The sequence below is a fragment of the Neopsephotus bourkii genome, unplaced genomic scaffold, assembly GCF_033783945.1.
Source record: "Neopsephotus bourkii isolate Nb327-2 ecotype Australia unplaced genomic scaffold, CSIRO-AGI_Nbou_v1 NB_1234, whole genome shotgun sequence".
NCBI lineage: Eukaryota > Metazoa > Chordata > Aves > Psittaciformes > Psittacidae > Neopsephotus > Neopsephotus bourkii.
Genome location: NW_026901719.1, coordinates 243120 through 267524, shown reverse-complemented (window position 1 = coordinate 267524; position 24405 = coordinate 243120). Strand labels below are relative to the sequence as shown.

Here is a 24405-nt window from a genome sequence, read left to right as displayed (position 1 = left end):
AGAAGCAAGTCTTGAGGCTGTATCAGTGCATTATTAAATTCCAAATGTATGTACTTTATTTCTTTGATTTGGTAGCATCCAGTTTATAAACTCAGATGGTAAACAGAAATCTGGATTGCTGTAGAGTACAGGATCTGGCATAAGTGCCAGAATTAAAAGAGAAGATCTGCTGCTCTTTGGTAACTCCTTCTGTCCCCATGAGAGGATGAGCGATGCTGCAGTGCGGTATTTGTCAGTCAGAGCTTCCACTCTGGGAGTCTTTTGAAAACAAAGCTCCCTAGTGTTTAGATACTGAGTTTGAGGGCTTAGTTGTTTGGAAATCACTCTGACAAACTGTCTGGAAGCTGGAAGCTTGCTTTCTATGGAGGAATTCCTCCCTGTATTCTGAAGGCTGCTGAAGGCTGCAGCCTCAGCAGAGCCAGTGAGGCATCACTGCAAAAGTGGGTAGAGATAATGGGGCATGATCCATATTGCCTGTGCTCCAAAAATGCCAGCTTTTACACCATGCCTTCTGACTCCTGAGAGAGAGAGAGACCACTCATTGCTTGGTAGGTTGAAGAGCTGTTGCACCCTGAAAGTAGAGACACTGAGAGAAGAGATGAGCTCATCTTTACGGCCATACTAGGTTGTGGTGGCTACACAGTTTTCTATGGTCTCAGATGGCAGGACACCTTTCCTAAGTGCTTAGAGTTCTTGGAGGCCCTTCTTCTGGACCAAGTGTAGCTACTTGGACTTAGCGTTCAGCCTGAGATTTCGGCTTTTTTGGAAATGAAGATAGCAGGCTTCAGATGTCACTTGAATTACAGTTGAGAAGAATGAGATTTCTGCAGTGAATTATTTATTTTTGGCTTCCTTACAGTTTTTTGAAATATGCCATCTTTGGTTGAGATGAAGGCATTTAATAACCATATTGCTGTGCTAGAGGGTGGCTGGCCCCGTTAATTAAAATAGGACCAAAGCATTTGTAGGAAAGCAGAAGCTCTTCTTGTGCCGGATCTAACTCAGGCAGATGGAGTGGAAGCCAAGGGGAAGAGAGAAATATGGCTGGCAGCGTCTGGGTCAAATCAAAACAAAGCTGGAAGGGAACAATTAGTTGGGATGTTCCCAAGGAGAGCATGGAAGGTTCCTGTAGAAGACAGATAGCAGGGGGACCTACAGGCAGGCTTGCTTGATGGCTCCTCTTGGAAGAAAATCCATGCCTAGAAGAGGCTGAAAGCAAGAAAAGCAAAGGGCAGTTTGCTTGGCATGTTCCTTTGAGCCAGCAGCAAAGGGCCAGAGGAGCAAGGGAAGGGGTCTCCTTCCAGGCCTGAGGGGTAGAGATGATGGTGCGCAGAAGCAGCTGCTGAGCTGTTGGAAGGCACAGAACAAGCAGCATGTGGGGAGTGTGACCGGACCTCCCATCAAGTCAAGTGTTATGTTTTAATTTTGGTTATTTTATAACCCAGCCTTTACAGATAGACTGAGAAGCCCAGCTGGGAAGGTTTAGAAAATACTGGGATGGCTAGAAGAAATATTGTGACCACTGAGCACGGAGGGAGATGGACCTGGTGTAGCTGCTGTGTTGATGTACCCAAAAGTACCATATATACTTGGGATAAGTGGTTATGTTGGTGTGACTTGCCTTTGTAGCAGAGATAATTCTGTGCAGTGGTGAAGTGCTCTGATTTGCTTTGCAAGCTTTAATGAATGCTGGAATAGAACCCTGAGGAGGGAATTTGTGAATTACTTCTTTATATTAGCACACCTTCTGTGAGGGATAGGTGCCCAGGAGAGCCAGCTTTTAAGTGGTTGATGAGAGGAAGGGGAAGAGTTTAGGAGCATGTTAAGGGAAAAGGAAATTAGAGATGCTCTGAGGTGGCTGGTATTATGAACTGCAGGGGAATTGCTTAGTTTTTGTGACAAGACATTATTGCCTGTAAAATATATATATATATAATACATAGTTTCTTTCTAGACTTGCACATAATCTTTGCTCTGTTATTTTTTGCATGGAAAAGAATATTCTTTGTGTCTTTCTTTCTCTTCCATGAAGCATGCCACGTGGAAAAATGTTAGTTTTGCCATTTCACAATAATCTAAGTACATCTGGCGTCCGAGTTACTGAAAAGCTGCATGTTACTTATACAAAATTTCAATGTGCAATGCCAAGGAAAAGAAAAATCACGTAAAATGTACTGTTTCTTAGTAATATACATCTCTGTTGTAAGTCAAGGTTTTATTGTCCATCTCTTTCTTTGTTCTGTCAGGAAACATCTCCCAGCTATGAAATGTGGTTTCCTGGAGATGAGACACTGCAAAGCAGGGTGGGTGAGAGCTAAGGCTCCTCAGGCATGTGTTTGAGTGCTCAGTGTGGTGAGCCAGTGGGATACTGCTTTACATTCCAGCACAGCCACTCCACAGTTGCCTCTGCCACCACGCCAGGGACCTCCGTGCTGGATTCACATGATGCTAGGTGCCCCTATTAAACTCCTGCAAATTCCTTTTACTGAGGAGCTTCCAGAACAAGGAGGCCTGTGAGCTGCTGTGAGATCAAATTGCCTCTGGAGATCAAATTGCCTCTGGAGAGAACTGGAGGGCTTCTGCATTTACTTCAGAGTGAGGAACTGGTGATTTACGCTCAACTGGCACAACATCAATGTGTAGAAAAGGATCTAACATAGTGAATTTGGAAGAAATGAAGAATATTTTATTTTCCATGCTTTGTATTAGGATAACTCTGGAAATACTCTGTTTCTGGTTTTGCTTTTGTTCTTCCCAGCTTTTTAGGAAATATTTGAACTAAAAGAGTTGAGGCAGTGCTCAAGACCATTGAGGGGGAAATTAATTTACCCAGTCTGAAAAAGGATCAGCTGCAGATTTTACTGCAGTGACTACGAAAGCTTTTGCTCTTTCCTTCTTCCTCCCCTGGTACTATGGAATGGGGTTCATCCATTCTGTAAAAATATATTTTGAGTATTCACAGCTTAGGTGCTTCTTAGAGTATCTTTTGGCTTCATCCCAAAGAGTGGGACAGAAGCAGTGGGCAGATAATCACTTGGTCCTTAGGAGCTGCCTGGGGTGGCTCATTGAAGCATCTGCAAGGGGCAAGGCTTGAAAAATCAGAGCTGCAGATAAACCTGTGGATTTGGTGGCTAAACTATGCAGGAGCATAGGAAGCATTTGCTGAGGACTAGGTCTCTGTGTCAAATGTCCCTACTGAGTAGGGCAGTGGGGTTAGGTGGGATTTGGCAAGTGCTGCTGGGTGTTTCCCTGATGGGGGAAGAGGATACAGCATTAGTTATTTCTGGATAGTACACAGCCTAGAGAAATTATATTTAGCTGTTAGATAACTGGTTTAAACTGGGATTATGCCCAAATTAGGGATGACACAGTAAGGTTGAGTGATAAGAGTGTCTGTTGTTTCTTCCCTGACTGGAGGGGGTTGTGGGACAGAAATGGGCATCTGACAGCAGGAAAATCCACACAGGATTCAGAGTATTTCTATAGGCGACCTTGCACCACTGGTCACCTTAAGTTGCAGAGGTGATTTTTACATTACCATAGTGTCTTGGTACCCTATTTTTAGGTTAGGACATCACAGCACAAGATGCTATGTAAACACTAGATTTGTTTGTTTTGTTTTTTTTTCTTTCCAGGAATTTTATAGAAGAGACAAGAGAGAGACACAGTTGCACCAGGAATTGTACAGAGACTGTGAGGATGGGACTAGTTAGGGAGGGATATGTTTAATGTTTGATGCAGTTGAAAGCTACATAGAAAAGGCGACATCATCAAAGCCAAATAGTGTTTGCAGAGCATGATGGATGAATATAAGCAAAGCAGCATTGTGTTGGAAAGAGAAGGAAAGAGAATGCCAGAGCCATTGAGAAGATAGAAGTCTGCATAGGATTTCAGGCTGGGTTTTGTATTGAAAAGGGTATAAAAGTAATTTCTTTTAGCTCCTGGCTGGAAGTAGGTGATAGGAGGAATACTGCATATACTGATCTTTGCTATCTTCCTGCCTTCCTTTCCATAGGCATTGGATTTGCCCTGTCTGGAGAGTATGTCTAGATGCACAGTGCAGCGTTAACATTTTAAGATCTCTGTCTGAGCTGGGAAGCTGATGTGCTGTAGGGCTACTGCACTCAGTCTGCTGAGATCCCAGAGTAGTGCAGCCGTGGACACCCTGACTAGACTAAGAAATCTGATGAAACCTAATCAGCTGTTGAGGAGAGGGTGCCAGGTGCTGGGAAGCAGCAGTATTAATAAACAAACTCAATTTAAGTATCAGTCTACTTTTATCTTTAGTGTCTGCTTCATTAGTACCTGCTATACCTTACTAGAGTACTCAATCATGCTTGTAGTATGAAGGGAGTTTGACACTCTTTACATGTGAGATTACCCAAAGAGGAAGCATAAAACCAAGTTCAGATGTTGCCCCTGTAGTGATACCTCACCGCTCCACTTGTCTCCTGTCCTTGTCTGACTCTCTGACAGCCCCTTGCATGGGGCAGTTTTACTCCCCTTCCCAAGAGGTGTGTTATGATCTTCCTTCTCAATCCCCATGAGCAGTGTTGTTGTTACCCCATCAATCTGCTGAGCATGGACAGATGGTGCACTTTAGTTACGAGACAACTGTGGTAATTGTGAAGGTACCAGCCCTTGCAGTGTATTACTGAAGTGGCTGGACAAGAGTGGGACTCTGCCCCTTCACCTCGCAAAGCAGAGTCATCATAGTCAGAAGGAGAGGGAGTTACGTGTATGGTTTTAATACACGAATTTAAACTCTAGGCAGAAACACCTTTTTTTTTCTTTTTTTTTTTCTTTTTCTTTTTTATTTATTTTAGAGCAGCAGAAAGAAAGTCTTGGCAAACAATGCTGGTAGGTTAAGTAATTCCTTTTGTTTGAAAATTGTTCAGTTTATTCCAAGGACCTTTTGCAATGTTTTCTTTGCACGTTAGATGTCTTAATGGAGAGCTGGCATCTTGCTGTGAATTATTAACACTTACCTAACAGATGTTTATATATGTTTGCCTTGAAACTTAGCTGTGTAATTCTTTCTGAAAGCACTCAATTTTAGAGCCTGTGCTTTGATAAAGGTGCAAATGAGGTGGGAGAAAGTGGCAGTTGTTTCTACATAACAGTTGTGCTGAGCCTCCTCCTTGTGTTGCTAACCATGACCTGAGTTTCTCGCCTGTTTGTTATGACCACTTTACTTCTGAACTGTTACTTTGTCAGCAGCAGTGATTGTAAGCTTCTTTCTAAATACTTTCTTTTATTATTTCTCTATGACAAATGCAAACCAACCTTCAACCACAGGCAGTACTCTGGACTGCTTCATTGCCTTGGCCCCTGTTCCTGCCCAGACCCAGTACAATCAGGACACAGATTTTGTCTTCTTTAGCATCTCAGCTCCCTATAAGGAGAAGTGTACCCTGAAGCATGACACTGTCTTTTGTTTGGATGGGTGTCTTCATGTTCTCCATTCAGTACTTTCTGGAGACAGACTGTCAAGCTACCACCTTGTATAATGATTAATAATGTCTCACAAGGAAGTTTCTGGTTATTATAGCCAAGGTTGCATGGTACGTTTCTGATCATGGTGCCCTCCAGAACTGTGTCATCCTCCCCAGACCAGGGATTACTTCTGTGAGAACTTGCTGTGATTGAAGGGAAACTTACTTCAGTAAAAATTGGTTCTGCAGTGTCCACTTTTTAGCGCTGGGAATAAAAAAAGAGAAAAAAGTGCAACAAAACTGCCAAAACCTGAAGAGCCGTTCTCTGCTTAAGAGGCCAAATCTCTTACTTGTAAATGCAAGTTCAGGAATGTGACTTGAATTATTGGTGACCTTGTCACTTGAGAAGAGGAATTGTCATCTTTTGTCATAGAAGATATGTATTTTTGTGTCTTGATTAGATCTTTGTATGAGGAATTGAGAGTGGAGCAGGCAGCTTCTAACCTAGGATTCAATATTTCAGACTTGTTAGGGCACAGATGGCTTTCACAGAAGTCCTTGCCCTGGTAGTTAGCCATTACCAAGAGTAATCTAATGATTTACCTTTTTCTGAACAAACATCTCAGAAAAAGACAGCACAAAGGCAGATGCAGTGAAGCCTGCCCTGATAGCTCTATAATTGTAGTGTTGGAGGCAAATACACAGAAATCTTCCCTGTGTAGCAGTTGCAGCTTAAGGGGCGGTTCTGTACACTTAAGGCTTAGCCACTACAAAGTTACTCTGCTGTATTGGTGACAAAACAGCTGAACATGCATTGGACATGTTGTTGGGCATGTTCTTGGACACATGACCCTGTGTTCATGGGTTCTCTGAAGGGCCCACATGCTCTGTGTGCTGTCTCACCTACGGGACCTGGCTTGAAAGTCTCTTCATCAGAGTGTAAGGGACCCAGCTGCTTCTCCACCCTTTACCCCAGCCGAGTTGTAAAAGTGTCCTTTGTGTGGTTTCAAAATCAGGAGAAGGTGGCAGAGCTTTGCCTCTTAGCAATAGCGCATTTCACTGAAAGAGTGGAAGTGACCATTTCTGGACAAGGAGGAAAATAGTGGGTTTGAAATTAAGGAAACAAGAATGTGCTTTAAGCATTAAGACATGTAAAAACACTTTTCACACCCCTTGTCATAAATCCGTGCAATGCAATTAATAGGACAAGAAAAACGATACTCTTCTGGCAATACTTAATGTATAAGACATTAAATCTTCTATTTTAAAATCTTTTAATCTTAAATGGAAATTACCAAGGTGAATCTTAGAATTAACTGTATACGTGTTTAATCTTACTTGTTGAATCTCTTTAAATTACTTGAAAAAATAAGGTTTTCAATTTTAAAGGAATACAGTTGGCTCTCCTTAAAGTCATGTATATCAGCCTTTGATTGATTTCTGATCCTGGGCTCCAAGTTTGAAGAATGAATTAATATTTATGGTGCCTTTATCTTGCTAGAATATGCCAGACTTCAAAGTGCCATGCTGTGATTGTTTTGCAAAAATGCAAGGCACTAGTCTGAAGGGGAAATATTCCTACCCAGAAAATCAGAGACCTTTGTAGCAAGTTCTGCTATTTATTTATTTATTTATTTTTTAACAAAGAGATTGGTATGGTTGATGAGCATGAAGGTTTATCAAGCAGTCTACTGATTTTAATTGACATGGTTTCTTTACCGGTGGTGATCTTATTCAAAACATGTCTTAACACCTTCTGGAATCAATTAAATATTACTTTGCAAATGGTATGGTGTTTCAAGAGATATGTAAACACCATGCTCCTCCTAAGGGGAAAAGGTCACAGAAAAGTCAGCTTTAAAATTAGGGTTGGTCATGTAATGCTCATGAAAGAAATATGGTCTTTTATACTGGAAAAATAGAGGGTATCCTGGTTCCTATTCTGGGACTGAAGCAATATAATTTTTGTCAGGGAATCACAACACATGGTCAATTTTTAATACATGTGTTTATTTTAAGAAAAGTAATATTCAGTCAAATGAGATACAGTGTGGTTTTGTCAGTCAGGACTCTGCTGTGGTCTCCACTTGACTGTATTTATTTCTGTCTGTGATTGGGGTTTGTTTTTCCAGTTAATTTGCCTTCCCGTAGTAGGGAGGACTGTATTTACTAGGGCTTATCATGCCTAATCTAACATGAACACCTGCTGAGAAGCTGTAATACAATGTCAACTGTGGCGGTGAGATAAGGACCTGATTTGTTTTCACTTGACACTGTTTCATATTTACTGTATTTCTTTAAAAAACATTTTGGATATTCTGGGTTAGGTATGCGTATTTGTTTAAGCTGTCCCATCAATCACCACTGTTTTACTTCCATATGTCCCTACATGAATCTCTTGATAATCTTTTGTGTAAGATGGGATCTGCCTCTTTCCAGACTTCCTACATACATAGGCTTCTTTAATTTTGAGACTTCTTTCACTTCACTGTTCTTTGTTCTTTGGGTAACTCAGTACTTTGTGGCTTAGACAGAGCTTCATAGAGAGACTTGTTCGTGTTGTAAGAGGAGTAAGAAACATTCATTTAGGAAGTGTACTACTTCTATGACTTAATCAGTAGAGTGAATGGAAAAGAAATGCTGAATGTGTATTATTATAGTCATACCTGCTATACTGTTTGCAAATGGCAAATTAACACATAAATACATCACTCATTTTTATGCTTTCATATAATTTCTTCTCTATATGCAGAGATCAGATCCAAATACGCAGGTGAAAAGGTAAGATTTAAAAGAACTACACCCATATAACATCACAAATATATTTCTTGCACATGCATGTGTTCCTGTATAGTTTCATGCATGAATAATTTGTGTACATTCAAATAAAGGACGGAATGTTTCCCACATTTGGCTTTGAGAGGCCAAATGGTATGTGTGAAAGCTGGACAAAAATAAAGATTCAATATTGGCCTCACATCTGAGGAAGCTGTAGAGCATGTTTTTCTCCAAAGTCCTTTTTAAGTTTATGTTTAGTAAATTATCTTCAGATCTTCCTATCCAGTGCCATTCTAGCATAGAAGGAGGATCTTCAGATTACTAAGTACTGACCAGCAAACTAAGACAAGCACATGGTGCATCTTAATGTAAGTGCCACTTTTGGACAGGGGTGTGCTAGGGAGCGTGATCCTCATCTGCTAAGATGCAGAAGCCACACGAATAGGTTGAATATTGCTTTCCTTGTGCATGACTCTTCCCTTTATGTAGAAGTGAAGAGGCAGGGGAGCAGGAGGAGCAGGTCTGGTGTAAACCCAGGTCCTGCTTCCGGGTAGGGACAAGAATCAGTTGGGCAGAAGGTCAGAGCAGAGCTCCTGAATCTGTTGGTGAAGATGTACTCCATGGAGATGATTTAGCTGAAGATTTAGATTGACTGCCTGACTTAAATCCATAGGACTCTTCTGTGTATTAGGAAGAAAGCACTATATAAATGGTTTTATCATGTGACTTTCACAGGTGCTTTTCCATTTTTGCATGTGATTGCATATCCACTGCTTGTTCCAGCAACAGCATTCATGTGTTCAGTTATAGAAGGAAATGTGTAGTGCATCATGCTAGAGAAAATCTGGGTGACTGCGTAATTAATGACTTCTTCCCACTTGAGTTTAGAGTCAAAGTTATACAAGCAACTTTATCATCAAAAGTTTCAGGTCTGGGTATTTACATTTTACAAGTATATTTACATTACAGATTTTGTGTTCTTGGTGGCCTCTCAAATGGGATTGCACTTATCAACTGTCAAAATGCTAAGAATTAAAGAGAAGGATGCCTTTTTTTCTTTTTTTTTAATTTAGGCTGGTCCGTCCAGGTCAGAATTCTGGGAATGCTCCAAAAAATAGCAGTTACTTTGTTACATTTCTGTATATGTGTGGAAATCTGCAATTGTTGCAGTTGACTTTTTTTTTTGTTTTGTTCTTGTTTTGTTTGGCTTTGTTAATGGTGAACTGCAAATGAAGTTATTAAAGACCCACCCACTTAATTACAATCTGTATAAACATGGATCTTGGGAAGGCCAGAGCGCCTTTATTTGTAACCTGAAAAATTTTCAGTCTCTGAACAGTGTCGTCAGTATCTTCTTTCCACTTCTGCTTCAGATTATTTGGGTCTATTGGGGTCTGCTCCATTAAGATAATTTAAAATGGGGCTTTGAGCAGCCTAGTCTCGTGGAAGGTGTCCCAGCCTGTGGCAGCAGGGTTGGAACTAGATGATCTTTAAGGGTCCTTCCAACCCAAACCATTCTGTGATTCTATGATCTGAAAACGCTTCATAGTTCTCTGGCTAATGACAGCACTAGGTGAGTTGTCGTCGCCTATTCCCCCGTCCTCAGTTTCCCTGTTGGGTTTAACAGCTTATATGAATGGGGGCTCAGGTATTTTTGTGAAAATGCATTCACCCATAACCTTTTAAAACGGGGTTAATTTCTTTAGGATAATGTAACTCCGGGTTGCAAACAGCCTTCAGGAGCAAGGCACAGACTCCAGAGAAAATGCAGCTAATTTTAATTGATTTGGGGGCTCTCAGCAAAAAGCTTTTGCAAGGCTTTCTTGCCCATAATGAGTAGGTAAACGCCCAAACTTTGCCTCATAGCATTGCTAAAATAAATGGTAACTAGCTGCAGACATGTGCTGTGGTTATTCAGACAAAAAAAAAATTCCTTTTAACCAAGGAAAAGGGAGAAAAGAGGTCACTGGGAGCCATCACCAAACCTGTAAAATTTATCTCTAAAATAAAGAGAAAGGTGTGAATTACATCTGTGATTTCATTGAATAAATTACAGTAAGAGAAAAAATAACATATTCAGTTGTTTGGGTTTTTTTTCTGCTCAGATGCTTCTGGCATTCTCAAAGCTTGTTATTCAGGTTTTTTTTTGGGGGGGGGTTGGATTTTCCAAGTGCGAAAGATGTCCTATGCTGTCTGTAGCTGAGTTATAACTCCTTGTTTGCTTCTTGTCTGGGTCTTCAGTTACATTTTTAAAGTTTCTTTCTCATAGTTATTTGTGCTGTAAGATTGATTTGTATTGATTGATAGCTATTCCATGTGTGGAGTGTCAGTGGCAATATGGCATGCGGACAGAACTGCTTTTACATGGAATCAGACTGCAAAATGCACTAGTGTGTGTTCAGCCTACCTCAGGTATACCGGATGTTTAAAAAAACAAGCCATGCTTTGCCTCTACAGCTAGGGAAATTACTAACTTGTCAAAAATTGTGGACAGTATATGGAGGTAGTCTGAATAGATTGTCCTTTATTTCCATTTATTTCAGATTTTAGAGCCATAGCAGACTCTTCTGCCAAGTTTTTATAGATTTGAGCAGGAAGGAGGGGGAGGAACCTTTCTTCCAATCGGTTCTTCAGTCAGTTCTTTAGCCTTTAAATGAACTAGTTCTTGAACTGGACCAAACTGAAGAAAATGCTCTTCAGTATCAGCAAAATAGTTCGTGATTGAGCAAACCACTTTGCTGGTTTACCACTTTGATGCATCCTACAGGTGCTTAATCAGTTTGTGCTCCAGTTGCGTGGTTTAACTTTCTTGTAAACTTCCTCAGCAGATGTGTACTGTTTGAATTTAATATCAATTGTTTTAATACAAGGAGAAAACTGAAGATCATAGTACAGAAGATTTTCACATTCTGAAAGCTTGTTGTTTATTTTTTTAGGCTAAAAATGTCATACACTGTAGCTGAGTTATAACCACTTGTCTGCTTGTCTAAATAGTTTTGTTTAGAAATAAAATAACTAAAGAGCATAGTTATTCATCTTGTCGGTCACTTTTTACATGTCTGTTGTTCAGAATCCCTGGATGCAAACCATACCTGGCCTTCATTATTTCTGGTCTTTCTCATCTTCAGCTATCAACAGTATATTTCAGGAAAGAGTAAGTATGGGTGTTATTTTGCTAACGTCCTTCCACTATAAAGATGGACTTCAAAAGATGTACAGAAATCATATAGCTTTTGTGTTATTTTCCTTAGTTTTGTATTGTCCCTTCTTGTACCTGTTTTACTTTCTTTTATTCCAAAATGTCTCTTCCAGTATGTGACTAGAAGCACTCCAAACTTAAGATGTGATCTTAGAGCAAATGAACCACAACTGTGCTCATACCCAAGCCACCTGTGAAGTAAGATGGGTGGGAAATGAAATCCTGATGTGCTGCTTCCTGGGGACTAGTTGTGTGAGCGTGGGTGCCCTGGATGCTCAGAGTGTACTGTGTCCCCTAAGTCCTTCTGAGACAGCCAGCATTGGGCTGAGGAGGGCATTGCTCTCTTTCATGTCCCAGAAATAAAGAAGGAACAGTGAATCTTGGTGCTGGAAAGTCTAGATACAACATTTGTCTAGACATCCCATAAGACCACAGCCTGTGTGCTCAGGAGAATGAAAGTCAATGAGCTCGTCATTCCTGTGTTCACTCAGCAAGAGGTCACAGTTGTCTGTATATGCAACAACTGGAAATGAAGGAAAAAATTTCTCTTGTTGTTTTTGGACTGATACTGAAAAATGAAAGAAGGCTTTTCTTTGTTTTAAGTGAGAGCTTTGCACAGTCTGCTTTTGGCTACTAAGGAAAGAGTACTCCTTTTAGTATTTCACTTTTCTAAATAATAAGCGTACTTGAATGATGTGTTTAGCATAGTAGCCTTTCTGAGTCGGGAGTATGGTCATCTCTTGGCTTATTTTCCCATGTAGTTTGGTCCCCAGTTTGGCTAGAGCAGCACATTTTCACAGTATGTGTACAGAGTTATGTATTTATTTTTGTCATAATTTTTCTTTTGCTGTCATTTGAGACTACAATTTTATATTCTTTCCTTCCATTCTCCCCTGCCCCTACAGTGGTTTTGATATCTGTCAAAGATGCTCTATGGCTGTTTGCAGGTATTTACCTTTTTCACAACTCTTGTTCAGTATGGTTTATATTTTCTTCCAGATTGTTGTGTTATGCTTTCAGGTCATTAATCTCTACATTCCCTTCCCAGGGAGGCCGTGGCAAATCAGACCTCGGAGGTCTCCTGGAATTTTCTTTAGCAGAGTCCAAGGTCATGAGGCTGAATGCCTTGTTTGAATATTCATCCAGCAAGACCTTTGGATATGCAGCAACTGAACTCAGCTGAGCACTGCTGCTTGCAGCAGTCATGTACAGCTTTGTTTATTTAACCCAGGCTGTACTTTAAAGAGGTTTTGGTTACAGGCATATTTGGAATCCTATATAGATCGAGGAAGCACTGACGTCCTTACATTATGTTGGAGTATCTTTGTTGCTACTGAACAAAAAGTGAGGCTCTTTTCTTTTCACGTAGTTACATAATTAATGAGTTATTCTAAGGGCTTTTAAATCTTATCATTTGGGGAGAGTTTGAGTGAAGTTACACAAGGTCAGCATTTCAGAAAAAGTGAAACTACATTTTATAGCTGAGGGAATAACATGCATTACCAGTTCTGGTAGAATTTAAGTGTAGATAAAAATGTCTGCAGTTCTTCTGATTTCAGGAGGAGCTTCCTCCCAGATTTGCTGGGATAAAGACTGTTTTCCAGGTTCTGCCATTAGACAACTCTAGGACTTGCCAGTGTGTGAACTTTGCCAAACTGCAGACAAGTGATTTTGATAGCAGTGCAGGCAGTTTCCCTAGGGCTATTTTGATCCTTGTGACAGAAAGGAAAATGGTAAAAATCACATGTGTTTCCACTTAAATTTCTTCTGGGATGACATGAGCAGTTATAAAGCTAGTTCACAAATATTCACGGGGAAAAAGAAATAGAAACAATAACAAACTGCAGTAGAGAGCTGGAGGCACAGGGTTAGGATAGCTTCATCCTAAGCTCAGCGTCTGAGCAGACCCTGGTGTGGAAAGTGGGGACATCTAGCAGGAGTTAGGGAGGTGGATTTTGGATTTCCCCAGGGGGATTTATTGTAGGGTATATTGGGAATGGTCATTCTACCTTTCATATGTATTAAAAGATTGTTTCTTTAAAACTATACATAAATGGAAGAAATCTGTCAGACCTGCAGTGTTTATCACTTCATTCTCTCAGAGGCATTTAAGAATGAGGTCCTTAGAGCAGGCTTGGTGAATACCTATAGGTCTGTGGGGTGTAGCGTCTTTGTGTGTAAAGCTGGGATGTTTTGTCATGCCAGAGAAAGAAATAGGGGTTTTGCAGCTCACGTGTGATCACGTTGTCTTTCCAGCTTGCCAGGATGGAGAAGCCCTCATCCCAGCTGATCATGGGCTGCTCGAACTGGTGTGGCAGTGCTTCAAGCAGCCAGCAAAGCTGCTTTTGAGACCCACGTTTGTTAAGTCTCAGTTGGCCAAGTTAGCTTCCAGTTCTGTTCTCTTTTAACACAGCTATTTCTGCCAGAATACGCCAGGTAGCAGCCACACCAGCAGTCCAGGGCAGGTGTTAATCTCCACTCAAAGGGAGATGACAGGCAGCCAGGGCAGGCCAGGGGCCATAACCTTTGCAGTGCAGTCAGCTGGCATTGCAGAGTGACGCACAGCCAAATACCTCAGCATGGGCGAGGCATTTAATACCCACTGTGCTTTTATTTCTCATTATGTGTACCAAATATGTTATCTTTAAGTTATGAGAAGTTTTTATGCTAGATAGAAAACTCATACTATTGCAGTTCAGTTTGTAATATCCATAAATTCTGCATGTGATATAGTAAGAATAGTTGCAATATAACCATAGGCTCCACTGCAACCATTTGAAACATTTTGAAGGGTTATGGCAAAAAGTACTAAGAAATGCAGTGTTTGGACATCACTGTAAGTGAGTGCACACCCCTCAAGAAGCTCTATGTTAGTCAGGCCATGTGCCATACAGTCAGTCATTCTGGCTCTGGCTGTGGCTGTGGCTAATGTTCAGTGCTGTAGAAGATGAAAAATTCATAATGCAAGTGTGTGTGCCCGTGTGAATACGATTACAGAAAGAATTAATACGCAGTAACTTCAAAGAGCACTCTTCACCAAGCAGAAAATCACAGTTTAGCCCATGGAGTGTTTTGACCCAAGATGTTTGTCCGTGTTGCCTTACAGGGCACAGTTTGTTTTCTTCAGTGTACACAAGTGTAAATGATGCAACCCCAATTTCAGATACTCAGCTAGCCATGACACACAGCCCTGAGAAACGCTTATTATTCTTTGGCTTCACTCTTTTTTTTACTTCTTATTTATTCAAACAGATTACATTCCCATTTGGATAGGATTAGCTGTGGTTTGAAAGTATTGCTGTGGTTTATCCTGTGAACATGAGTGTAGTATTCAGCTGAGCGACGTCTGTTTCATGACCTGAAACATCTCGGATAGAGCAGACAAGACTGTCAGCATTTGTATCTAACTAGATTTCCTGTTGTATAAAGACATGAGGCACATTTGGGGACTTCTTATGAACTTTGCCATGGGGAGAACTCAGAATTTGAGGTTGTCTTCACAGCTTTTCTAGGAAACAGATGCATTTTTTTTCCTCCCTTGCTGCTGAGCTTCTGATTAGCATTAATGGATGTATCCAGACCAGGCTAAAATAGTAAGTGCTCAACGTTTTGCTGTAATGGGGCACATGAGAGCATCGTGTGGCATGACTTGCATGCGTGCACATGTCCCCAGCCCATGCCACTGCTTATATGGCCCAATGAGGCCCATATACATCTGTTTTTTCAATAGTCAGTAAGGTGACTTTGCCCTCAAGCAATTTAACTTTGCTTTTTTAGGATTAAAAATAACTAGGTATGTGCAAATGGATGTGATTTATAGTTAATGCTTTTTTTTTTGCCATTTGGTGTGGCAAATCCCAGTTTTCTGAAAGAGGCAGGATTATGAAGTTTGGCTTCCAAATTTATTTTTCAAAATGTGAAACAAGGCATTTCAGCCTCTGTGAATAGCTGTGTTACTGCTAAGGACGTGAGGTAATTTTCCTAATTTCATTTAAGAGTTTTATTTTGGATACAAGTAATTTTGTTAGTGTTGGAAACCCATGCACAGTAACATAACTCTGATGTTAAAGAACTGAAACTCTAATTGACTGGCCTTATGTTTCTAAAGGCAGAGTGCAGCATAAATAGGAAGACACAAGCCATACATGGTGAAAAGCTTACTTTTGGATTTTAAGCTCCTGAGCTAGACTACTGAAAATTCGTACTGGGAACCAACCTCAGCATGAGTGCATGCCATTATTGTAGCAGGAAACACATGGGGGTTTATCCTCTGTAGTGAGGTATTGTGAAAACATGGTGTAACTGCTTTATGCTATGTATGTGAGATTTTTTAGCACAAATTAAAATGTTCCTTGATTCAAATTGAAGTAAAATCTGGTTATATTCAAATTGACAGCGTTAAAAAATAGTGTGCAAATTAGACTAAGCTCAATAGCAATCTCTTCCCCTCTCTTTCACCTCTGGGAAGCACCGTTCCACCTCCCAAAGAAGACTTGTGCCCATCTCAGACCATGTCATTGCTAAGGAAGACTTGCAGTACATGCACTACTGTTCTTCTGGGCTGGATATCATGTGGTGCAGGTTTGTGTCATTAGGCAGGGGCTGGACCCTCTTTCTCACATTTGTTTAAGTGGCTTTAATAGAGGACACCAGAGAACTCTTACCTTCAGATAAGCATGACTTGTAGGGGAAATGTCTGGGGAAAGAACTTTCTATCTTTCTTCCGAAGCACTGACTCAGGAAGAAAAGGAGTTCTTGTTGCCACTTCTGTTTTGTGAAGCAGCAGCCAAAGATAAAACAAGGGGACAGGTTGTAAACCTGGATTGCAGGTGTGCATCTTCAGTCACATAAACTCAGGTAAACCTCAGTTCTTTTGCTAACTCTGTCTCCCTAACTTACGTTTTTAAGTTATGGCTGAGACTTCATTCCATAATACCTGAATATCTACAGCCTCACATGTGAGATGTCTGTACTTGTTTACAGTGCTTTATACTGTGCATTAGTAAAAGGGCTACCTCTAGTAATCCGTTATACTTTTGATGTTCCAATTCAGTCTATATCTCATCTAAGAGTGATTCTCACAAGAAGAAACTTGTGGCTGGTGTTGAATACCACAACCAGCGCAGAATTCAGCAGCAGGAACGTGAAAATGTTGGTATGGTGTCTCCTCTTTGCATTCCCATGCAGTTTGGCCTTTCTGCCATAGCAGGATATTCTTTGCTGTCTTCAGAATTATGCTTGTGACAAAGACTGTTTTGACCTGCTTTATCCCATCAAGTCCTGGAGTGCCTGCTCTATAGATGAAAGGCAGGTTGGATGGTCCTCTGGACATGACGTGAAGATCTCTGTAGTCAGGGAAAGTCTTCAGTGAGCTTTGTGTCAAACCTTTTCTCATGAGCTGGACCTACACCAAAGAGCCCCCATTCCCACAAGAAATTAGCAAATTCTCAAAACTCTGTGTTCACAGCTGACTTTAGCTCCTGTAGTATAGCTTATCTCATCCACGGTAAACACTGAGAACCAAAGCGTACTACTTTTTCAGGATGAACCTAACAGAGGAGAATTTGTTCTTTTTTCTATTTTGAGGCTTCCTATTTTTATATTGCAATGAAAAGCAGTACCTAGTACTTCACAGTGAACCTCTGATTTCTAAATGCTGTTCACTCTCAGGGTCCAGGGGCTGGAAAATTTTTATTCATTTTGATTTTTCCTAGACTTTTCCAGTCCCTTTGAGGCAGTGAATTAATTTTCCCTGTATTTTCTTGCCTATAATATGTCCTCATTGCACTCCACAGCTGAAATGGTTTCTCAGAGGGCAGGAAACAGTTTTCCCAAATGTGTATTTGTAGTATTTTCTTGATAAGGGTGGACTCTTGAACGTTTCCTAGTTACCTATATATAGATTTAAAGAAAACCCTCGAGTTAGTTCAATTTCTTGTTTTATCTATGCAATTCTTTAGCAGCATTCAGATATATACAATCAAGATGGTAAAACTGTTTTTTACAAGAAGCCAACATCAAAAGAAGGGTGATTCTTTGGTAACTTTTTGAGATACTAAAAAAGGGGTCTGTAAGCATTTTAGCAGCACAAAGTAAGCCAGTGCCTTTTCACATTGCAAGTTGCTGTGTGAAGACATGTAAAGCCTCCTGTAGTCATTAGGATTCCTCATCTGGATTCAGGGGTATCATGCAGAGCCACAAAAACCCTTTTATGATTAAGGCTGCTATCTGGTGATACAGTATTCAGAAGAACTGTTTGATGCTTTCCAGCAACACTTTACATTTTAATCTATACCAATTATTTTTAAAAATACATTTTGAATGTCTGGTAGCATTTCAAGAGAGTGCACAGGGTGAGTGGGTGCAGCATCTGACAGCCAAATATAGGTGAGGCTGCTGCAGCTCTGTGTCCCCAGGTACAGCATCTATCCGCAATGGATATATATGCTCATTATATATATGTGTGTCTGTGTGCGTGCATATACATGGTTATATACACACATGGATCGACACAGACAGAGGACTCGCAGCAGTCACACAATTATGAGTGGCATAGGTAGCTTAATCTTGTTTCTCCTCTCTGGCTAAGATGAAAGTCAAATACAGACATCTATATAGCACATCTGAAAAGGCGTATATACAACATAGGTATGTGCATACGTGCTTGCAGCCCCTGAGCTCACTGCAGCTGCAGGTACCCCAACCACATGGACTTCTCTGCCCACAGTCCAGCTCCGGCTGCTGCACTCAGAACCCTACACACACAAGTGCAGGCAACATAGGCTACCCACAGGGATGATCCCCTCCTGTGATGGTTTGGGGAGTGGTGAATGGGCCCCCCTTGTGTCTGTGGTAATCAGTTGTTAATGAGCCACCCTAACAAGGAAGCTCTGTGCTGAGCTTCATGTCTTGACCGACATGCTCCTATCTTGGTCCAGAGGAGGGCCACAAGGATGATCAGGGGACTGGAGCACCTCCCATATGAAGACAGGCTGAGAAAGCTGGGGCTGTTCAGCCTGGAGAAGAGAAGGCTGCGTGGAGATCTCATAGCAGCCTTCCAGTATCTGAAGGGGGCCTGTAAGGACGCTGGGGAGGGACTATTCACTAGGGGCTGTAGTGATAGGACAAGGGGTAATGGGTTAAAACTTAAACAGGGGAAATTTGGGTTAGATATAAAGAAGAAGTTCTTTACTGTGAGGGTGATAAGGCACTGGAACAGGGTGCCCAAAGAAGTGGTAAATGCTCCATCCCTGGCGGTGTTCAAGGCCAGGTTGGACAGGGCCTTGATCAACTTGATTTAGTGGGAAGTGTCACTGCCCATGGCAGGCAGGTTGAAACTTAAAATCCTCTCCAACCCAAACCATTCTATAATTCTATTTCCAAACTGGTGGGATAGGCACCAAACCAATTATACACGGGTGAAGTGGCACCTAAAGTTTAGGTGTACAGTGTGTTAATTTCCATGAAGACCCTGTTGAATATTTGTTAGAACACTGTTTATTTTTTTGTTTTGTTTTTTTTTTTTCTGGAAAGCTGAGGAAGATGGGATGTCTTAATTATCAAATTCTGGGATTTTTTCATGCTGTCCTCACACTGCTCAGGTGGACTTCTCTGTAGAGGCATATAGTTTATGTAAAGCTATAGCCAAAGCCTAGTACCCCTGTGGCAGATTGCTGGGAGGCTTTCAGGAAGGCTTTGAGCTCTTCAGTGGAAAACAAAGAGAGCGATGGGTTTTCCCTGGAAAGATGACTCGGTACCCTGGAAAGAAGGAGGTGTGTGTCATATTACACTGAGTCAGCTTTATCACACAGAAGATTTAACGATAAAAGCATGTTTACTCAAAACAGATTTACTGGAATGGAATGAAGTCACTAAAAAAGTTAAAATCACAAAACCATATTACTAAGGATGCACTTTAAGCAAATTCTTTTTTCCCGTTTCAACATTTTAGGCAGCTTTACAATCTAATTAGCTCTTTTGCATCCTGCTCTGTAAGCTAGTTAGAATTATGTGACTAATTATAGGGGTCTGCCATCTGAGTTCCCTGTGGTGGGCCATGAGGTAGCATGCGATGGTGCTAGACCAAAGTCATTCACACCTACCATCTCACTGCCATGCCTTGATGAGATTTCTACATATCACTGCTTTAAGTGGGCATTAAGCTACTCTCATCAGGTTTTGGTACTCTTAATGCAGCCTGTGGCTGAAAAGTTTTATTTCATGAGAAATAACAATAATAGACTTCCCCCCCAACCCCCATATTGATTGTACTTACTATATGCTTTGCAGAGAAGCTACCCCAGATCTATAAACACATGGAAAGAGGAACAGAATGCCTATGCACTGTGATCTTTTGCTATGTAATAGATTAAAGGTAACGTCTCCTAGGGTCCTACCAGAGTGTGGTTTTTTACTGACTTTGTTTTATTTTGCTGCACTGGAAGTGGTCTTTTATGGAATGAAAATATTGACAAGGGAAAGCTTAAAGAAAAGGAAATATGCTTATTAGAAATTTTGAGCTTAGGATCCGGTTTTAGAACTTGAAGCGTTTAACATTTGGTTCAAATTAAAGCACAAGCCCCTAGGCTGAATCTCTGACTAAAACTGAATGAGAGGATAAAAGATAGGCTGACCTTTTCATATGAAAATACATGATTTTTTTTTCATTTAGGGGGAAATTAGAAGGGCCTTCTGTCCAAAATAGAGTGAAGTTAGTTGATCCAAGGTGATCTTTTCAGTTCCTTGCACTAGTTTGTTGTGCTGTAGGATGAAATAGCTCTGAGCCAGAACTGTGGAGATTACATCATGAGAAAGGACTATTGGTTCATGCTTAGTAAGATTGTCCTGAGCTGCAAGCCATTAAGCTACTTGTATTTCAGAAATCAGCATTTAGACTGAAACAGTAAGCCAGTCTCAAAATTAGAACAGTTTTCATTCCATAACGATGGAAGTGCTCGCAGATGTGTGAAATACCAACCACCTGTTGCACTGACATTAACTGTTGTCTGTTGTCCTCACATTTGATGTACCTAAATACTTTCTGCAGCCTAGATGTGTGAACCTGTGATTGTAAATATTGAAGGTTGGTTGAGTTGTGATATCTGTGGATGTTCATGGTCTTGATCCATGGAAATAAAATAATCCAAGTAGTTTGTTCCACCTGCTGGCTTTTGCTGTAGGTGTTGGCTGTGCACTGACACCAGAATTGCTGTTAGAGAGGGGAGAATTAGTCTCTTGGCTTTGGTGCTTGCTTGACTGACTTTTCTCAACCATTCTTTTTCTTGTCTTTGAGAACTGTCTTTTATGAACCTCAGCTGAACTTAAAGCTCTGGTGTCCTTGGTGGGACTCTCAAGCCTGTTCAGCTTTCCTTTTAAAATGCAAGGAGGCTTCCCTGTGACTACTGTGTTGGTAGCATTTTTTAAAAACCTGTAAGGATTTATTTATTTCTTACTGTAGAAAACACTGGATTGAAATGAAGGCACAGGAACTTGGCCTTTTTTAAAGGCCAAATACTGATTTTTTTACCCTATTGATAAATGGGCTTTGGCAGTTACTAATCAATATTTACTACCTTTTGAATATTTGTGGGATGCTTCACTAGATGCAGAACAATTAATTGTTTCTAGCATTGGTACTTGCTTAATCATTTTTGATGGCAGCTGGAGAGGAATATGAATGTTCTCCTGGGTAATGATTAAGCTTCACAGACCTATCAAATCTGGTAAGACTCCAAAAATGTGTAAAAACTCTGTTTCATAAATTAAGATGAGAAACTATAATTAGGTGTTGTTTGTAGTTCAAGAATGATGTCATATTTGGCATAATGCTACAGAAAAACTCCTAGCTCATGGCTCAGTTCTGTTCTTTCTCAAGTCAGTGTCTTCAGTGTCTGCTCTTGAGGCTGCCTGTCTCTCTTAAAGAGGAATGGTTCATGTGATACCAGCTTTTTAGAGGCTGATTCAGTGTTATCACCCTCATGGGAAGAGAGGCAGGAGGCGCTGCTTGGAACTGGTCATGACTGCATGATTTCCAGCCACCTTATCCTTATATAAAACTGATTAAGCAGCTTTAACTTTTTATGCTGGCATAAAATCCTCTAAGGCCATTCCAGCTTGACAGCCCTGGGCTTCATGGGAGAGGCACACAGAACTTGCTCCAGCATTTTTTGATGCCTTTTCCCACCCTTCTATTTGTACTAACTGTAGTAATTTGGGGTTAAAAAAAGGCTTGAGGAAGAATAATATCACAACAAAAACATATGTTTGGAACTCTAAAGCATCACAGGAAACAATGTTCTTCCAGCTTACATGAAGCTGCAGTATGTTAGCAGTCCTTTTGTATCATCTTTTCCAGTCTTGCCTTTTCACACAATTAAGCATGGGAGCTGCTGAATTTTGGAGCGACTGCATTAACTAAAAGTCACTATAATTGTGGAGGAATAATTTGATCTGTAGTAAGTCTCTTTTCAGTTACCTGAAGTTTTTCTGAATATTTATTTGGATAAAGCTTGAAAGCCTCCTCTATATTGTGACTATTTAAATTTTATTTGCTTTTGCTATAATCAGATACAAGCAAATCTGTTCATTGGAAAGGCAAGTATAAGGAAAGAGGAATTTTGTTCTTCATACAGGTAAAGAAACATCCTTTCAAACCAGACATGTCATCAGGTCATGAGGACAATCTTACTAATTTTGTTGTTTCCCTGTTTCGGGGTTCTTTGGCCAAGTATGCGTAAGTGCTTAACAAGAATACTGCAGGGTTTGTAGTTAAAGGTAAAACACATCATTGTCATGACTTTTTTTTTTAATGTTCTGTTTACTACCTGAAGCAGCCTCCCTACCTTTCGTTCACAGAAATGTTTTACTTTTGCAAATGTGGTGTTTTATTCACTTACAAGGTTGAAAAGGATGCAGTAGCTCGAAGGGCAGAACAGGCTATATATGCTATTGGAGTAGTAGCAGATTTAAAGCCTGGTAACTTGTGCTTTAATAGGACTGTACAAGAAAAGCTCATAATACTAGAAAATAAGTACTTCCCCATTCCCAAAGGAGTTGTACAGCATATGTATAGACTGATGTATGCTGAGAGAAGGCATTTCACACCATTATTGTATGAGGCACAGCAGGAGAAATATTAAAGTAGATACAGAAGAGATAAATAGAAAGTTAGATATTACAGAGGTGGAATTTATATTTACAGGCATTCACTCTCTACATTAAAGGTAGATTTAGTGAATGAAGATGCATAGCTTTATAGGCAAGTGAACAGAAAAGGCAGCCCAATGAATTGCCCTGTTGCCTTCATTAGGGCAGTGAGGAGCCAGGATATTGTCAATACATAGACAATATGGCTGATATTGTATCTCAACCTGAGATGGCTCTTGCAGTACCAGCTGGGTTGTCCCTTGTGTGCTTTGTGGCATTCCCAGGCAGAGGAGCACTGTGTCAAGAACTTGGACCAACCTTTTGGGCTGCACAGGTTATGTGTGGACCTTTGTCTTACCGGTGCCCACTGCAGATTGAATATTCTGGCTAGAGATCTGACTAAAGAGATAAATACAAACCTTCCCTGAACAGTATGCTTTACAGAACACACTTGACAGCCTAGTTTTATGGAAGGCTTTTACTGACATTCACTTAAGAAGCAGCATCATTCCTTTGTGGTTTTGCAACTCCTATGTAATGACATGATGTTGGACTAGTCTGCTTAAAGCCTTTAGACCATAATGGCAGAGTATGTGTTGTGTGTGTGATGTTTTTCTATGGGTTTGTCAAAACTCTTAACAGGTGTTCTTACCCCTTTTCTAGAAATCATTACTGTATTGTAGTATGCCATAAATAGTGGAAGTGAAACAAATGTTCATCTCCTGAGTGCCTGTAAATGTTCTGCCTCAAATATTCAGCTTAGCCTGGCAAATAGTCCTTATGTGACTTTTCTCTCTTGCTATACGTTCTATTTCTTTTCACTTAAGAGTGTAGCACTTGGTTAACTCTTTCTGTGAAATCTAATCTAATTTTAAAATGTCCAGTTTTCAGAGCTATGCAGAAAGTAACAGCACATGAAGTCCTACTCCACCTCTCAGCATCTGTAGCTCTGCCCTGGATGGTAATCATCGTGTAGTGTTGGAAGGAATGCACCAAGACAGCTAACAAATGTCACCACTTCGTATGCACAAATGTATTTTATAAATAAATAAGCAGATTTAAAAAGTACACTAGTTGTTACTTTAAAAAAACAACTTTCCTCATAAAAAACTTTTGAAGCTAAACAGGAGGGGAGGTGAGAAATGTTCTTTGTAGAATTGTGCTCACACTAACGTTATGGTATTTAATGATAGCTGTCCAAATATAACAGGTGGTTTTCTGTCTGTAAATGATCTTAGTTTCTAAATAGTGTAGATACTTCAGTGGAGAAAGAGAAATATGAAAACTGTAATGTAAATATTTGAAATCTCAAAACCATGTTGCTCTTGCTATCTAATATAATATTACATATATATGTATATATACAGTTCTGAATGTGCTGTCAGGTGCTGTAGGCTAATGTTTCCTGAGACTTTGTGACAGACTAGCTGGCAGCTGTCTGAGCCTGCTCAGTGCTCTGCTTCACATCCTTCCAGATCAGAAGGCACTGGGATTTATTTTCCTCTACCTTCCCCAGGTGCTAAGGCAACAAAGAAAGGACAGACAGCAATGCTGAAGGACACTTGTGCACCAAAATTCCTGCAGTAGCTAATGAATCTGCTGGGGATTGATCACATTCCTTACTATTAAATAAATCCAGAAATTTATAGTGGAAGTTCAGAAATCATTTGTTTTATGACCCAGCAGGAATTTTGGTTTGTTGCTCTCCTACCAAATAGACAATAAGGTGATCAAGAAAATGGTTCCTGGACCTCTGCTGACTTTTAATCATATTGCTCTTCACAGTGGCTGGAAGCAGCTGTGTTTGTTACTGACACCTGCTTAGTCCAAAATAATTGTGAAAATCAG

At 40.4% G+C, this 24405-nt stretch overlaps 1 protein-coding gene and 1 long non-coding RNA gene across 2 annotated transcripts in view; both read left to right on the top strand.

Moving 5' to 3' along the window:
* LOC133218232 (rho GTPase-activating protein 6-like) overlaps positions 1-24405 on the top strand; it is a 267808-nt gene that overhangs the window by 13686 nt on the left and 229717 nt on the right. The window lies entirely within an intron of this gene.
* LOC133218291 (uncharacterized) lies at positions 20930-22131 on the top strand. Its single transcript, XR_009727092.1, has 3 exons — positions 20930-21134; positions 21767-21866; positions 21979-22131. It is a non-coding gene; the product is annotated as an uncharacterized LOC133218291 (long non-coding RNA).